The sequence below is a fragment of the Pipistrellus kuhlii genome, unplaced genomic scaffold (genome assembly GCF_014108245.1).
Source record: "Pipistrellus kuhlii isolate mPipKuh1 unplaced genomic scaffold, mPipKuh1.p scaffold_m20_p_32, whole genome shotgun sequence".
Lineage (NCBI taxonomy): Eukaryota > Metazoa > Chordata > Mammalia > Chiroptera > Vespertilionidae > Pipistrellus > Pipistrellus kuhlii.
In genome coordinates this window covers 6207439-6213912 of record NW_023425532.1, presented here as the reverse complement: position 1 = coordinate 6213912, position 6474 = coordinate 6207439, and the positions used below count along the sequence as shown (strand labels likewise).

General features: G+C 36.0%; 1 long non-coding RNA gene across 2 annotated transcripts; it reads left to right on the top strand.

Moving 5' to 3' along the window:
* The first annotated feature begins 655 nt into the window (after positions 1-655).
* Positions 656-6211, top strand: LOC123651067. Of its 2 annotated transcripts, none has more exons than XR_006739541.1 (3): positions 656-743; positions 2424-2553; positions 6077-6211. It is a non-coding gene; the product is annotated as an uncharacterized LOC123651067 (long non-coding RNA). The 2 variants fall into 2 exon arrangements; XR_006739540.1 differs by having other exon boundaries at positions 2403-2553.
* Positions 6212-6474: the final 263 nt, after the last annotated feature.

The following is a 6474-nucleotide window of genomic DNA, read 5'->3' as shown; positions in this document are numbered from 1 at the left end:
TGGATGGTGGACAGGGCTTGGACAAGCAAGCTGAGTTGCCCAAGTATGGAGATTGGGTAGAGAGATAAGAGGCCATAAGGGGGCAGAGCAGAGCATAGGCTGGAGGAACCTCTGGGTTTTAGAATGAACAAAGGATTTGAAAGCCAGTAGAAAGGACATGAGAGGTGAAAGCAGATTAATATTTATTTTAAGGTCTTGTCCAGTATTGGCAAATGAGGATTCTATGGGTTTTCTCCCTATTTCCCACAGTCCCAAAGAGTCTCCATGCTCCACTGAAAGTATGTCAATTAATTAATGAAGTATTGGCTAAAGAAAAGGAAAAACACATCTCTACACAGAGTTTTTCCAGCTGTTTGGTATTCAGTGAGTGCTTCAATGGTGGCAATGATAATGAAGACTCAAGGAATACATCTTCCATAAAACCATGATGATTTTACCTCCTCAAATTTTCTTTCCTTTAAAAAAAATTGTTGGCTATTTTTTTTTTTAGCATCAAAATTCAAGTTGGGATATAATAATAATAGTTGTTCATCTGTTTAAATAAAGCCTCCTAAAGCCACAACTATCTCATCAACCCTTCCTGTTTGGGCATTCTCTATTTTTAAGAGAAGCATTTTTTCCCCATAACTTTCTATTCTTGTTATAATATTTTATTAGTTCTTTGTTTGTTACTTCAGAACACTTTGTTGAGCAGTTTTGAAAATTTATCTGTTGGTGTACCCAACTTCAATAATCTCAAACTAGTAAGAATTTTAATTGAATTCAACAAGAAAAAATTTAAAATAAAATAAAATGTTTACCATTAATGAATATTCCTCCTATTGCAATAGCTTGATTAATATTATATCTTTAAAAATAGTTTGTCACCTTCAAAAATTTTTGATTGGAGAAAGTCCTTATAATTTAATTGAGAACAAGATAATAGAAGGTAGTCTTTTGACCTTGAACTGTCTAGAAAAAGTGCCTTCTAACACAGATATGAAGACTGAGAAAATACTAGGGAGACATAGATCCCAGTTCTTTATTTTAGCAAGCTAAGTAAGCAATGTTGGGGGATGGGGTGATTTTTAGACTCTGTTTTACTCTTAAATACCAACCATATTAGTGTTGATATGTGCACTTTTATCAACCAGCATTCAGTTAACAGGATGAAAACTGGACATGATTCATTTGATGTTTTCAAAGGTAGAAACCAACTTTGTAGTTTTTTTTTTTCCTTTTGAATACCACACTGCTGAGGTAAAGAATGTTATAGCTTGTGGGTGATCTCAATAGGACCAATTAAAACCTGACTACTCTCCCACCATGTTGAAATACCTCACAGAACTTGCTGTGTCCTTGGATGATGGCATTTTTTCTTCTTCTTAGCAGACATATAATTGAGGAGAGTTCCTGTTTGGTAGTCAAGGAAATATGAAAATGAAAGTACTACATTGTTGGTTCTGACCAAAGTCTTTAACATTTTCCAGTTGATTACAATGTGATATTAATTTTAATACCTGCTTTGAAAAAACATACACATTGTGAAAGAACACCCATATGTTCTGTAGTAGCCAAACTATGTGTAGAATGCAAGGAGTGTAGTTAGTGTACTTTAGTCATTCAAAACAAGGTGTAGTATTTTGTGGCATGTAATTGACATTGCAGTTTATAACTCATGGATGCTTTGGGGGTATAATTTAATTTCTGTTGTGATATGTAATTGTTGATAATTTCTTCATAGCTTAAATGCTTGGAAGAGGAAGTGCCAGAAATTTAGATGTTTAACTCAGATGTTGAGAACTAAGAAGAATCTTGGAAAACTATAGCTATTTTCCTCTACTTGGTTTGGAAGCAGAGGAAAAGGCTCACTCCCTGCAGCCAAAATGGGCCTATATGGGAAAAGGAAGGTGCTGAGAGAGCCCAGCATAATTTAGTCTTTCCAAATTTATAAAATGTCACCCCACTGTCCCTGGTTCTTCGTGATAAGGGGAGTGGTGAAGAAAGGTAAAGTATGTTTTGGGACACTCCCAGGAGTGGAGAGGTAATCATTCTCTTCTGATAGCAGGTTGTGGTGCCTTTTTCTCTGACTAGAAAGGCAGAAAATATTAAGTTGAAGCATGATATTGTCATTTTTGTCAGTCCAAGATGGTTGAATAATTCCCGAGTCCAGCAATTAGATGTTCCTCTATGTGCCTATTATAGTATTTTCCCCTCACCTTATGAAAGTATTATTTGCCAACTCAGGATTAACCTGGTTTTGAGGTAGAAGTAGTATGGGACAAAGAAAGATGACGGGAGCAACTATATAAGAATAGAAAAAAGAGGTGACTTAAAATGAAAAGAAGAAATTGAAATTTTATAGAAGAGCTTTGGTAAACATTGCCACCTTTAATCAAGAGGTAGAATATTTGTCTTTTAAGATGCTTGTCCTTGGAATACAGATGCAATGCTCTGAGGAAGTCCAGCAGCCAGCCTCAATTCCAAAAATGTAAGAGAGTTTTTAAGCCACTATAGCTGACACCGAGTGAAGCAGACACAAGTTATTCCCATCAAGCCCTGACCAACTTTCAGGTTTGTGTGCAAAATTTTTTATTCTTGTAAGCCACTGAGTGGTTTGTTATACAGTAATGGATAATTAAAAGAGACTTCTCCCCATATTTCAGAAGATTGAAGAACTAAATGAAAACAATTGAAAGTAGAATGTAATCTATGGGACTGGATCTATTTTAACACATTTACCTGAGTAAAAAATAGCTTATAATAGACCTGAAACCTTTGGAAACATTCATGTGGTGGCTGGTGTAGAGAAGATAAGAGTTAGAAGTGATGGATGATTAGACATATGCTATAAGTAACATTTTGCTGCTTTGTTAAAGCTCAGCATTTAGGCAGAATAATGACCCTCCAAAGATGTCTGTCTTAATCCATGTAACCTGTGGATATATCACCTTACAAGGCAAAGGGTAATTAAGGTTGCAGCTGTAATTAAGGTTGCTAATCATCTGACCTCCAAATGGAAAAAATTATCCAGATTATCTGGATAGGCCCAATAAAATCACAAGGGTCTTTAAAAATAGAAGTAGGAGGCAGAAGAGTCAGAGTGATGCAGAACGAGGAAGACTCAGTTTGGCTTTGAAGATGACGATAAAAATGAAGATGAAGGTGGCAGTGAACAACAAACAAACCAACAAACAAACAAAGAAACAAACAAGGCAGCCTCTAAAAGCTGGGGAAAGCAAGGAAACATTTTCCCTGGAGCCTCCAGAAGGTATGCAGCCCTGCAGGCATCTTAATTTTAGCCCAGTGAGACACATTTTAGACTTTTGACTTCCAAAAACTGTAAGATAATAATTTTACATTGTTTTAAGCCACCAAGTTTGTGGACATTTGTTAAAGAAACAATAGGAAACTAAACTACTTGGCCTCTCACATGTAGCACTTAATCAGTTCATTATCTTTGGACTGACTAAAATACAGAATTTCATGCACAACAACTTGTTGAAAACAGTTTTAAAAAATCTTCTTTTGTGAAAGAGACTTATTTTTCTTTTAAGTTCCAGTCTTGGTGACAGTAGCCCTGCATAAACAGACACTATGCATACAAGTCCTTTAGTTGATCTCTTACCACCTCAACCCCACCTTCCCTTTTAAGTTATTGACAATATGTTCCATGCTTCTATATTTCTGGTACTATTTTTGTTTCTGGTTTATGTTGTTCATCATATTCCACAAATGAGTGAGATCATGTGATATTTATCTTTCTCCAACTTGCTTATTTCGCTTAGCATAATGTTCACCAGGTCCATCCATGCTGTTGCAAATGGTAAGATTTCTTCCATTTTCACAGCACATAGCATTCCATTGTGTAGATGTACCACAGCTTTTTAATACAATCATCTGCTGATGGGCACTCACGCTGTTTCCAAATCTTAGCTACTGTAAATAACGCTGCTATGAAAGTAGGGGTGCATATATCCTTTCTGTTTGGTGTTTCTAGTTTCTTGGGATATATTCTTAAGAGTGGGATTACTGAGTCAAATGGGAGTTCCATTTTTAGTTTTTTGAGGAAACTCCATACTATTCTCCACAGTGGCTGCACTAGTCTGCATTCCCACCAGCAGTGCATGAGGGTTCCTTTTTCTCCACATCCTCACCAGCACTTGTTGTTTGTTGATTTGTTGATGATAGCCATTCTGAAAGGTGTCCAGCAGCTTTGGGATAATTAGTGACTTTGAGCATGTTTTCATATGTCTCTTGGCCTTCCTTCTGTCTTCTTTCAAAAAGTGTCTATTTAGGTCCATTGCTCATTTTTTGATTGTTTTTTTTTTTATCTTTCCTTTGTTAAGTTTTATGAGTTCCCTGTAAATGTTGGAGATTAAACCTTTATTGGTGATGACATTGGCAAATATGTTCTCCCATGCAGTGGGTTTTCTTGTTTGTTTGTTTGTTTGTTTGTTTATTGTTGATGGATCTTTTGCTTTGTCGAAGCTTTTTATTTTGATATAGTCCCATTTGTTTATTTTCTCTTTAGTTTCCATTGCCCTAGGAACTGGGTAGGTGAAGAAATTGCTTTGGCATATGTCTAAGATTTTCTGCCTATGGATTCTTCTAAGATTTTTAGGTTTCCCATCTTACATTTATGTCCTTTGTCCATTTTGAGCTTATTTTTGTTTATGGTATAAATTGGTGGTCTTGTTTCATTTATTTTGCATGTATCTGTCAAATTTTCCCAACACCATTTATTAAAGAGACTGTTTTGACTCCATTGTATGCTCTTGCCTCCTTTGTCAAATTTAGTTGAGTATAATGACTTGGGTCATTTTCTGGGTTCTCTGTTCTGTTCCATTGGTCTATATGTTTGTTCTTGTGCCAGTACTAGGCAGTTTTGAGAACAGTGTTTGTGTAATATAGCTTGATATCTGGTATTATGATCCCTCCAACTTTGTTCTTTCTCATAAAGACTTTTTAAAAACATAATTCAACATCAAAGCAATCATTCCTTAGTTGGAGCTGACATTGGAAGGCAGCTAAAGGAACAGCATCTCTATCTATATGTACATCTCTTTTGATATAAAGGACATAATTTGCTCAATTGGAAAAATCTGAGTGAAGTTTGTATATTAGATATTTGTTTTGTAGCAGTGTTAATTCTATTAATTATGAAAATTGTATTATAGTTATATATGTTGTTCTCATTCTTAGGAAATATACACTGAGGTGTTTAAAAGTAAAGGGGTATTATGTTTGCAATTGATTATCAAATGAGAGAGAGATAGTAAAATGGGATGTCTTGATGAGAAGTATATGGAAAGATATTTTTATTACTCTTGAAACTTTCTGTAAGCCAGAAGTTATTTAAAACAAAATTTTTTAATATTTTAAATTTATTAGAGAGAGAGAGACAGAGAGAGAGAGAGAGAGAGAGAGAGAGAGAGAGAGAGAGAGAGAGAGAGAGATTAACATGAAAGCAAAACTTCGATTGGCTGCTTCCTGCTTGCACCATACTGGGGATCAACCCTGAAACTCAGACATGTTCCCTGACCAAGAATCAAACTAACAATGCTTTGGTGCATAGGATGACACCCAACCAACTGAGCCACACAAGCCAGGACAACTAAATTAAAAAAATATATATCCATACTTAGCACTTTCAACTTATTCTGAGGATAAAAAGAAATGTGTTTTACAATGATGTCTTATTCTGCAGTGTAATGAATGGTTCAATCTGGTTGGACTCTTCACCAGTTCATAGGCTTTTGTAATAATCCAGGTGGTGATGACGGTGGTCTCAAATAAAGATTGGCAATGGAGTAGAGAAGTAGATAGAAAAATGAGATACCTAGGAAGTAAAAATCAGAGGACATGATGGGATGTTATAGAGGTTATAGGGAGGGAGGAGTCAGGGGTGACCTTTGGGATTCTTCCTGAAGTGTTTGAGTAGATGTGCATTGAATTTGTGAGTTAAGCACCAGAGGCAAAGGAGCACATTTTAGTGGTAAGGACGATTTTAGTTTTAGACCTTTCCAGCAAACTAGCTCTAGCTGTAGCCTTCCCCATTTAAATTGATAGTAGTGCCTTCCTTACAATTGGTCAGGTCCAAAACTTTGGAAATACACTTGACACTTCTCATTTTCTCATATCTGACATCCCATTTACTAGGAAACCTTGTTGGCTCTGTTTTCACAAAATACCAAATATCTCACCACTTTCACAACTTTCACTGATACTGGAATTTTTCACAGCTTCTTAACAGGTCTCCTGCATCTACATTTTCTCTATACAGTATCCAGTTGGAAATTGTTCAAACACAGGTAATGCCACCCCTCTGATCTAAACTCTTCAATGACTTCAAATATCTCTCAGTATAAAAGTCAATGTGCTTCCAAAGGCCTTTAAGATTCTGCATGTAATGACTTCTAGTACTGCTTTGATCACATCTCACACTCTCCCCCTTGTTCATTCTGTTCCAGCCACAGCAACTACTTTGATTCT